The sequence below is a fragment of the Melopsittacus undulatus genome, chromosome 9 (genome assembly GCF_012275295.1).
Source record: "Melopsittacus undulatus isolate bMelUnd1 chromosome 9, bMelUnd1.mat.Z, whole genome shotgun sequence".
In the NCBI taxonomy this organism is placed as follows: Eukaryota; Metazoa; Chordata; class Aves; order Psittaciformes; family Psittaculidae; genus Melopsittacus; species Melopsittacus undulatus.
This window is the reverse complement of record NC_047535.1, coordinates 38,942,397-38,954,185: the sequence shown is the minus strand read 5'-3', so window position 1 is coordinate 38,954,185 and position 11,789 is coordinate 38,942,397. Positions and strand designations below refer to the sequence as shown.

Genomic DNA, 11,789 nt, shown 5'->3' with positions numbered 1-11,789 from the left:
CTTCAGTGATTTGCTAAGGTCAGTAAAGAATGGTGAAATCAACAGGCTGAGTTTTTACATGCTCTGTTGACATGATTTGATTTCATCGCTTGTGCACTTTCAACATATGATTCCTTCCTTCCTTTTCACTTTGCCTAATGGTTTGGCTAACATTCCTTTGTCTTTGTAAAACACCGTTAAGGTCCCAAGTTACTGTTTTGAGAGACTAAAACCCCTAAATTATTAAAATTAATTATTTTAGTGTATTGCTAAATAACTTCAGACTTTGCAACACTGCTGAGCAGTGCTTTCAGAAACTTTACTAAGCATTTTAGACACACAGATTGATCCAAGGAGAGATGGAAAACAAGCTGCTCTATTACACCATTTTATGCATTCTTATAATAAATATAAGCAAAATGCCACATATTGTTGCAATTGTTTTCATTCAAATAGAATACTTTTCTCTTCAAAACATTCAGACCTGTAAGACCCACTAGAAAATCTTCAGTGGAATTGCATGCGGTAACACCAATAAAATACAGATAAAGATTTATTGCAACCATTAACACGCTTTTCTCTCCAACATGCACATTTCCACTTTTAAGATATCACAAAAGTGAATTTTATGCAAGTAATCTGTCTAAGATTTGTCCTTTGGTCATTTACAATAGTCAATATCAGTCTTGCCTGAAAGAACATTATAGAGAGTGGTTGATACCATTTCTGAAAGTTGATTCTGAAACACGCACCATGCTTGTGTTTACTGCAAAAGTCCTCTTAGCATTCAATAGGAAAAAAATCAGGACTGGGAAGCATGATTTTAAATCTCTATTAACAATTTGGTCACTGTTCTACTGAGAGAAATCAATGGACTTTTAAGATCTCTTGCAAGTCACAACTTTATGAAGAGTTATAACCCAGCAACAAAATAATCAGTTTATAACTTTAGTTTTATAGTAATACTAACGTTAACTAGTTGAAACTCTCATGAGAAAACACTTCCTAATTTAAGTACTATCTTTATATTCTAATGTACATAATTTTTGGAGAATACAAGACTACAGACATTGAAATACGAGAAATACAAAAAAGATATCAGCAAAATAATCCTATACAATAAGCCTGACGACTTCCTGTATGAAAAACAATTCTCAGAGAAAAAGCCTGAAGATCATAAATTTGTAGACCAATACAATATCTTCCTTAAGTAAGCATCAAAATCTCTACTCATTTGTAAGCAGGCACTTAAGAAAGTAACAACCAGGACCTGTCTATGCTCCCTTTGGGTTTACAGCCTAAAACCACCAACAAAGGGTCACTCCTGTATAAATGCAGAAAGCAACAACTAATGTACAGTGTCCACATGTGTTACAACTTTTAGACAACCACTCCTTGCTCAAGTTATCTATCAAGTTTTGGAAGAACAAAATTCAAGTCAAGTCACACACGTAAAGGGGGTCAGAACCATACTATGACCATCTTGCAGAATGTCCCAACCACAGAGGTGAAGTCTACTTTGGAAAGAGCGCATGTTTTTAAAGAGACTTACTTTGAAGGCTGGTTTTGCATGAAGGAAGCTTTTAAAGATTTCATGGACTGGAAACAGCAGCCAACCATGTAACCTACACTCATTTGGAGGAAACCCTGTATAACAGTCTCTTTTGAAAAGTGAAATAGGCATAAAGAGTCACCCAAAAAATTAGTTCATAATAATACGTTTGACTTATTTAGTAGACATACATTCCTGTGTTCTAATGAACAAAAGAGAGAGATCACTGCTATTGCTAATTTAGTAACATTACCCTTCTATTATAGCAAATCCCAAACTCTCTATTTCATGGGAAAAGGCTTTAATTTTACTTCTCTTGGCAAACTGAAAACCATTTTAAATTGGGAAAAAACAGCAAATGTGAAATAAGAGCTCTGAGTTAATGATGTCAACAACTTCTGTACAGTTGCAAGGCCCAAAATATTGTGGAAAAGTGTTGGAACACTTTTTCCACCTAAAAGTAGTGAAGATGTCACTTAAAACTCTCTAAAATGTACTAAACAGATCTCCTTTTCCACATTAAGTAATGATCATATAATCAAAACGAACTTGCCTTTTTATTTTCTTAATGAAATATTACTCAATGTTTTATACTGATTCAGGCATTGAGCAGCTATATGCATGCAAGCATAATTTTAAGAATTTTGTTACAACTGCTATGATGACATCCAATGGAAACACATTGCTTTAATCATAGAATCAACTAGGTTGGAAAAGACCTTTGAGATCATCAAGTCCAACCATTACTCCAGGCTTGACAAGACCACCACTAAACTGTATCACTGAGGGTCTCATCTAAAAGGTTTTTGAACACTTCCAGGAATGGTGATTCCTTAACTTTGCTGGGAAGCCTGTTTCAATACCTGGTTACCCTGTCTGTGATGAAAAACATTCCCAATATCCACATTAGAAAGTCTCATTACACATGTAATGTTCATTGTTAACAGACACCCTGTTCCACATTAAAATTCTACCAGGACAGAGTCATAAAGACTTAGCACTGTTTTTATCTTTACATTTTAAGAAGTGAAAATCAAACAGAACTTTTCATATAAACACCTTCCATTACACATGAGGTAAGATGAACAAGTTGCAACAGTTACTACGTCATTAAATAACCTGTGGGAAAACTTTCACATACATTGTGGACCCCTGAAAGACCTTACCGAATAAAACATTTTTAATCACACCAAAAAAACAATTAATGGTAAATTATCACCCCTTTGATGATACTGAAATACTCCAGTTAGTAAAGCAAAACTAAACCAACAGATTTGCGAGCATTATGATATCAACTTTTTCACACAATAAATGTCCTTATCTAAAATGGATAATGTTTGATCAGTCTTAAAAGGAATGGCATAAAAGCTAACCTACCTCTGGGTGAATCTCAAAATTAAATGAAACAGCTGTTTTAAGCCCCACAGTTTTCTTTTGCTTCAAGGAAACTAAAAGCAAAGGAACACTATAAACAGCAATGCCCTTTCTCTGTGGAACTATTTTTGTCACTGTCAAAGACAGGGGACTGGACTAGACGGGCTCTGATCTGATTCAGTACAGCTGTTTTTATGCTGTTATGTACTTTACACATGGCCCTGCCTGAACGTAATTTGTTGAATTATGAACATGGCTGCTGAACATAATTTTGCACATTCCATTAAGTGCATACATTATCAGCCTGTGAATAAGCTAATAACATCTCCCAGTACACAACCTGGTCATTGCTATGAGGTTTTTTTTTGAGCAATACACAATTGCCTCCTCTCTGCAGTCATATCTATTAAAAATTCTCACCAATGAACTGAGTTTCTCAGGATTCTAAAAGATGCAAAGGGGAATCTCACTTGAACAGTGGGCTAGAGCTGATGATAACTTTACCACTTGTCATTTCCCAGTAGCTGAGTACTATTCTGTGAATCCATACAGCTTACATGAATCTGTTTCAGTCACTCACTAAAAGTAAAGTTTGATCTGTATTTCCTATAGGTCTGACTTTCACTGATGCCTACAAATGGCAGTCTGGAGAGCTCAGTTTTACTGATCTTCACATTTTCATCTGAGGGTGGTGAGGCACTGGACCAAGATGCCCAAAGAAGTGATAAATGCTCCAGTAGCTGGCAATGTTCAAAGGCTTGACAGAGTGTTGGATGACATGGTAGAGTTTGAGGTCATGGCAGGGGGCTGGAACTAGATGATCTTAAGGTCCTTTCCAAGCCTAACTATTCTATGTTTCTATGATTCTAATTTTATGGGTAATGAGGTTTACTTAGAGCATTGATTTCAAAGCTCCATATTCACAAATTGTAATTTTTTTCAGCCCAGGGAAGTCCTGTGTACTACAGCTAATTGGAAAACCATATTAATTTCAAGAAAAAGGAAAGCTCTTTTATGTTCCCCAGATTGCAGGTTCCCTTATAAACATTAATTTCTTTGGGAGGGTAAAAATATGCAAGCCATGCTGGATATTAGGAGCAAGGGGAAAACGCCTAAACATTCCTTAATTATCATACAGTCCAATAACTGTTATGCTAGGCTCAAAAAATTACTTGGTGCTTGGGAAATACAAAGGCTTAGCTATCTGCTTTTCCCATAAAAGCCAGTGATATCCTTGCCTAATGCTTCAGATCCAGTCCTGTGAGTTTGCCAGCCACAGTAGACACAAATGTTCTCTGTAGTCTCTACATGTAAACAAATACTCAAGAGCTGAGTGAATTCCCCAGAATTATATCCTTCCACTCTGCTTGAGCCACTCTGAGTCCATTAATTACATGTATTTTTTCCCAAGGATTTAAAATTCCAAGTAAATTTAAGCATTAGGAGTTGTATTATTTAAAGTGTTCATTTTAAAAAGCATTTACCCTATTTCTTCTTTAGTAGTCTTTTATGTAAGGGATTTCTTACAGCCACCGAGTAAACAATTTCCATGGTTTGGCAGAATTTCCATTTCTTTTGTGTTTAATTCTTTGTACAGATATAGATCTCCACACAGTTAGTAAATGCAAACTTTTGCCTAATTCATAGCTTTTGATTTAGGCTGTAGTTTATACAAACATAACTTTGATAAATTGAGTTAATAAGACCAGTTAATAATGTACTGTTATCTACAAAGTACTTTGAAACTGCTCTGTTGATTAAGTGAAAACAACTTCCATTCCAGATGTGTAGCATTATGAATATATATACAGAAAACTGTGGGGTTTGCGTGCAGCTGTACTAAAATAAATCTACGATTTTCTGTGGGAACTTTTCATATGATAGCAATTCCTAGCAAAAATATATAATCTGACTTAATTTTTCCACAACGCAGATATTTTTCTCAAAGGAGTAATACTGAACACAGCTGTGGAAATATTAGATATTTAACAACACTATCAACCAAGACAGGAATCTTCTAAATGAATTATGTAATAGTATTTTTAAAGGATTAAAATTAGGAAAAAGGATTAAAATTTACTTCATTTTATTCAGAACAATTTCTTCCAAAAGCTGAGAGTTGGCTATGCCATTACATTTCATCCTCTGGCTTCACACATTCTGTTCTTTAAAAACCGTCATAATTAGGGAATGACGGCCCCTGTGAAGTGACAAAGTGCATGGGAACCTGCAGATCCAACCTTGCATGTGGGCAGACCAGCGCATGGGTCGCTCAGGACTGCTCAGGAGATGACAGTCCTGGTCGGGCATTCCCTGATTGCCTAAGCACCCTTTTTTACAACCAGATTTGCATATCCCACACGCCCTTGGTCATCATGCTTGTAGAAAGTGTGGGTAAAGCCCTTCCCAAATCTTTGCTCGTGAAGCCATCAATCAAACCCCTTGTAAATTACTACCCTTTATAAATATATATTGCTTGCTTTCTTGTATTCCAAGACAGTTCTGAACTTCTTCAGTATAGCTTATTTGTTACCAGTCTTCCAGGGAGAATTCCTTTTTCATTTTATGTCCAGCATACTTTGGCTTTCATAACAAAGAACTCAGGAAGCAAGACTTTTCCTCTTTCAATTAGACAAATTACTTGTTGGGTCTAGATAAAACATAAAGATCTATTACACTTTCTTACACATTTCCACAGCTCAACTACAAATGTTTAATGAAGTATTTCCCTTTGGTTTGAACTTGCCACCCACTCACTGTTTTTGTGTTAACCTAGTTTTTGCGTTGGAAAAGGCAAAATAATTAGTCTCTTTCTTGATGACATATACGTTCAAATAGATCTGTATTTCCTATATTCTGTATTCATTTTGAAGGTTATTTTGATGGCCTCTGGTAAAACCTTAAATGAAAGAAACATGGCTTAATTCTCCATTTTAGCTGAACTCAATTTCTTTCCAGTCTTTTGAGCAAAGAACAGGCCATGGTTTTATGTGGAGACAGGAATCTTCTACATGAATTGAAAAATATACAGAAGTTATAATAATGGTTATTAAAACCATAAAACAAGAGTATAGTTGCATTATGAATCATATGCTGACAGATTAGCAAAGATGTTTGCTTGTTTAACAAAAATCAAAGTAAGCTTTCTTTCTAAAGTCAAAGCTACTTTGTACAGCCATGGACAAGCCGAATGGAAATCACTCTTTGTGAAATATAAGTGTTCAAGAAAAAAATAATAGCCTTTGCTTTACAAATTGTTCTACAAAGATCTCATTTTCTATACCGCAAGTTCATATGCAATTATGACATATGTTTTCTTTCAATTTATGTAAGTATTTCCACTGAGTGGCAAAAGTAACCTCTATCATCTAGTGAATTTCTGTATGATAAAAAGCAGTGCAAAACTGTCCAGGGAACCAAACAACTAATATGTCCCCACATTTCCAAACAAATACCTTTGAAAATAGTATATTAGGATACCTGTCAGACAATTCTACTGTCTCTGCTGGTTTCTATGTAGTCTTTTAGCTTAGTTTAGAAGTTTTCATCTTCCAGTTTCTGGTCAGTTCTGCTGTACAACCTACCACACAACATCACTGCATGTGCAATGGATGGCGAGACTGAACTCACACCTATATTCAATCAGCCATGGGCCTTTGCTGCCTAAATCAAAGCAACCCCATTTGTTTGAGTCTGCAGCAGATTCAGCTTTTTTAATACTCTATACCTACCGAGCAATAAATGCCAAAAATATGTTTATTACTTTACACACGAGGTTCATTTATTAATACACAAGCACAACTAGTACAAACACTGCAGAAACCCAACATATTTTCACTCCTGAAAAAACAGACTTAACACATTGCTATTTATAGTGTTTTCCCCTACAGATGAACTGGAAAAAGAATCAATGTTAAAAACCAGCAAAGCACTATATGATACACACACAAATTTGTCCCTTTCTTAACTGCAAACTTGGCAAAAAATGAAGAATCACAGACTGGTTTGGATTGGAATGGACCTTAACACTCACCTAGTTCCAACCCCCTGCCACAGGCAGGGACATCTTCCACTAGACCAGGCTGCTCAAAGGCCTGTCCAACCTGGCCTTGAACAGGGATGGAGCATTTGCCATTTCTCTGGGCAACCTGTACCAGCATGTCACCATCCTCACAGTGAAGAACTTCTTCCTAGGATCTAATCTAAATCTCCCCTCTGTACACAACAGTTGTAACTTCATAATGGCATAATTATGAGAAAATAATATTAAAACCACAACAGTTTTAGTCAATTGTAGTCAACTACAATTAAAGCAAACTTTTTCAGAAGTCGCCTGATATACTTAGTATTATCTCGCATGACAGAAACACTGCTACTGTGTCCATGAGACAGAAATCAGACCCGCTGATGAAATTCCCAGGAACAAAACATGCACCTGAGAATGAGCGCTAATTCACATGGTAGGGAAATCTTACTGAGATAATGTCCTTTTTGTTAGTAACGTTTCTAGAAGTTTTCATTTTGATTATACTGAAGTTACAAATTGTGTGTTTCAAAACTTGCAAACAGTTTGGAGATCTTCCTAGAAATATAGCTACTTTTTCCATCTACAAACCAGAATATGTTCAACATACGTGCAAACATTTACAGACCCATGTTCTTCCTTAGACACAGGAGTGCAAACTGTAGTCAATTCTCTGCTATAAGTGTCATATTTACTGCATCTATTTCTAACAGTTTATCACAAACTGAGTCAAAGTCATCTTCTTTTGGATCTCTGAATTTCTAATGTAATGTAAATTACTTTTGTTGATGAAGAAAGCTAGGAAAAAACATAATACCAAATTAAGTTAGATTACCTTGGCAGCCTAGCATACTTTGAATAATTTATTTTTTCTGGAATACAAAGGACTGCATGGCCATGTTTCCTTCCTCTTATAACTACCATCTCAATGGAAATTGGTGACAATTACCACTTTAAATGTTGCCTTTAAGTGCTGAATAATACGAATCTAGCAAAAGGCCGTGTATAAGAAAAGTTCATTTAAACTTCCATATTATTAATACTGTCTTCTAAAACAGTGAAAAGTGGAAAATAATCATCATTTGCAGAGGATCAGGCTTTTGTTGTTTACTTTGTTTAAAATTGTTAAACTTTGGCACAGTGAATGCTTGATATTCTGTGAGGAAATATTGTGCCCAGTCCAGCTTGTATTCCGAAACAGAAAAGTTTCCTTTATTACTTATTGTCAGAGTGATTCAGTAGTTTGGCAATGGTTGCAGAGCTTTTCATTTTAACTACTGTTTGATTTTTCATGCAAGAATGTCTGGTGTTTCCAATGTCTGTAAGGCAGATAAATACCCATATTCCATAAAAATGACATGTAACATTATGCAAACTTGTTAAGTAGCACCAAAAACAAGATTAACAATTGACACATACAAAAACCAAAGCTTTTTCGAGACCTTAATTCATCAAGCAGGTTGTTTTTTAGGCAGAGACATCTTCTGATCCAGTTAAGAGCACAAGCCTTTTTACAGGACCAAGGAGATGGGAATCAAGGTGGGAATAAGCTAGCTGGGGACTTCTTAAGTTGGCATTCCCACACAGAGAAATTTGTATTAACCTGTAGCCTGAGGTAAACAAATTTAACTTACTCTCCTGAGACAACACAAAGGATCTGCAAGAGTGAAAAGTAAGGTCTGTCTTTCCAAGAAACCACGATGCTTCTCCAGGTCATCTCTTTAGTCATTCCAGATTGCAGCATTCTTGCACATATAGAACATACAAGCCTGACAATCACATGGATGAATGTATAGGCACACTTGACTCTATAGCTCTCTTTGTGCATGATCTCTTCATCCTGTGACCTATGAATTGCCCTTCAATATTGGCATATTACTAATAATGCCACAGACTAAAGGACTGACTGCAAAATGAAACAGCATATTTTGTTGAAGTTTCTAAGCCAGCTGCTAAATATATGCAAAAAAGTAGGCATCTACTAACATGTAAAAGTTGATTCATTCATGATAACAAATTCTAATGATTATTTTATATATTTAACACAGAAACACTGAAGACTCAAGATAAACAATAGAAGCAAAAGAATAGCTTCCTTAAGTGGTATAGTTCTACTTCAGAAGAGCCAAAACGTAGCTAAAATAAAATGTGACTGCACTCCACATGGACTGGCTGTGAGCATAAAAAGAATATGTCATGTTATTAAAATGTGATGGGCAGTCTCCAAGACAGCTTTGTGCAGTTGATGTTAGATTCATCACTTTATGTAAACCACATTTATAAACAGCACTAGAAAAAGAAAAAAATACTTAGTTTGCCTTACAATAACAAGTGTACACGAGATCAGTTTAAAAAGGAGATTGCAGTGTAAAGCATTGGCCACATATGGCAGCTATGCTTCCCTGCACGAATAGAAATACAGTAATTTTCAGTAAAGAAATATCACTGAGGTGATATTAAATATAAAACAGCATCCAATTTGTATTAATTTGCATTACCTACCATAGTGAAAGACAGTATTCTGAACCACAACATGCTGGATATTTTCCTATAGCATGTGTCAGAATTTCATCTCCACTACGCAAAAGAGTTATATATGTATTTTAAGGCAAGATAGAATTTTAATTGTCAACCAATTTTTTCACTGGTGGAAATAGAAATCATGGAAAAGGTTTAAGCAGTTTGACCTCATATAATCGTGATGAAAATACACATACACCAGCTTGCAAGGAAATGCCTTCAGATTTCCATTTTGAGAATATTTCTCTTAATTTAGATCCCAACATTACAATCATGACACAGATGCATTTTAGAAGTCTATTTAAAACCAAAATCTCACTATTAATGAAACAGCTGATGCAGTAAAGTACAATGTTTTTCTTTTAATGACATCTTCGACTGTATTTGCTTTACAACTCAGCCAAGAAAGCAGAGTTGGACCCTACCTCAAAAAAGCTGCAACTAAAGCCTTTGAACATTGACCCAAGTACCTAGCATCAATTCCTTCATTTTCACAAACCAATTTGCATTCAGGACTTTATAGCTGCCCTACTATGCTGGCTCATGCAATGATTTTGGGTCCAAAAATTAAAAGCATACTGGAAAGATTGATCCCGGAGAGGAATTTGCCAATAATAGCAAATTGGAAATATGCTGCAAATGTTTAAAAGGACAGGCTTGTAAACTAGGTTGAGAACCACAGGCCTATTCTAGGTTTTACTATCGCTATCGATGGTGAAAATCTAAAGTTCAGAATCTGGTAGTCAAGAAATCTGAAAAGGTGACTTCTGGATATTCTATTTTAGGATGCAATTATGCTCATATTCAAAATACTAAATCTGTATCAATATATTAAACACTTTCATTATAAGAACAGCATGTCAATGTAAGCAATATTTATTTCTAATATATTGATGCTATATAATGTATAAAATATATGGATAATCCTTTATAAGATAAGACAGTTACATCTTTGCCAGCTACTACCACTCCACAATGTCAGCTTCTTTATGTAGTGCAGCTATGGCAATCTCTATACACATAAGGATGTGTTCCTACCACCAGGATCAACTAAAAAGATTAAGTAATAATTTAAAAAAAGCATTCATCCAAAACCGTGAAGTTGCTAAACATAAGGAACAGGGAACATTGCTGCAAAACCAGGATCAGCTGAAATTGCTGATTCAACACTTTACTATTGAAAGAAGTGAAAATAAATCAGTCCATTTCTATCATAAGTCTTAAGCCATGTTCTCTTTTATCAAAAAGCCAAGAAAATGTTGGGGTTTTTCTTTTAAAGAGTGATTTAATAGTAATTTGCTCAAGTAAATGCATCCAAACCAAGCTATTACAAAACACAGGGGAGTGTTTTCTTAGGAATCTCGGGTTTCTAAATACAGGCAAGAGATTGCAGACATATGCAATTGGAGATTTCAAAAAAGCTTAAAATCATCCTTCAGATTGTTGTGTGGGAATGTGATTGCTTTTGAAATTGTAACTTCATTCCTTGGGAGAAGTGATAGGGAGAATCTCTATCATCATTCATCTATGCTACTGGAACTGGAACTCAAGCAAAACCAATGCAGCAGGCAACACAAGCCTTATCTTGTTTGCTAAGAGAGCACCAAAGGTTGAATTTTTGGCATAGTATCTTTTTCTCCCTTAAGAAATGAACAGTAGCCAAGTAACTGATATGCAACTTTTACAAACAGCACCACCTCACATGTATATTTAAATACATTAAGAAAATTTCCAGGCTATTTCTCCACAGCAAGACCAAATTGTTAACATAGAAAGGAGCTTATTGAAGAAACAGATGAAGTACATGTGCATGGCATCGGGATGATATAATGTATTGTAAATTTAAAGACACAAACTGTTTAATTATGTTGCAAATTATATTTAATTATAAAATTATGAAACTTGCTTTAGGTAAAGTCAGTTAGGTACACCTTTTTGAAGCATACTTAAATAGGCAGCATATGGATGGTAAACAAAGAATAACCCAGTTTCTACCTGTTGTGATGTGTATGTCAGTACAAACTATGTAACAGGACTTTAAGTTCACAACTTCAATCCTTACCACAGAATATTGCAATTATATCTGTTTTAAATAACAGGCTTTATTTATCATGTACAAGAAAGAAAAATTAACTATATTGACTAATAAAATCTGATCTACATTTTACAATCTTAAATCATTTTCCACAGCCAGATAGTTGCCTTTTGAAAGCAAGAGGTAGGATTTACGTCTAAAGACACAACAAAGTCCTAATTAGAAAGGTTTGACAACATGCTGATCACTACAGGCTATTCATTCACTCTGCCACTGGCTAAGGTTTTACTTTTATTCACATCATA

General features: G+C 35.2%; 1 protein-coding gene across 4 annotated transcripts in view; it reads right to left on the bottom strand.

The window, feature by feature from the left end:
• The window catches only part of CENPP (centromere protein P), a 137,174-nt gene that overhangs the window by 50,829 nt on the left and 74,556 nt on the right, over positions 1-11,789 (bottom strand). The gene's annotated exons all lie outside the window — the stretch shown is intronic.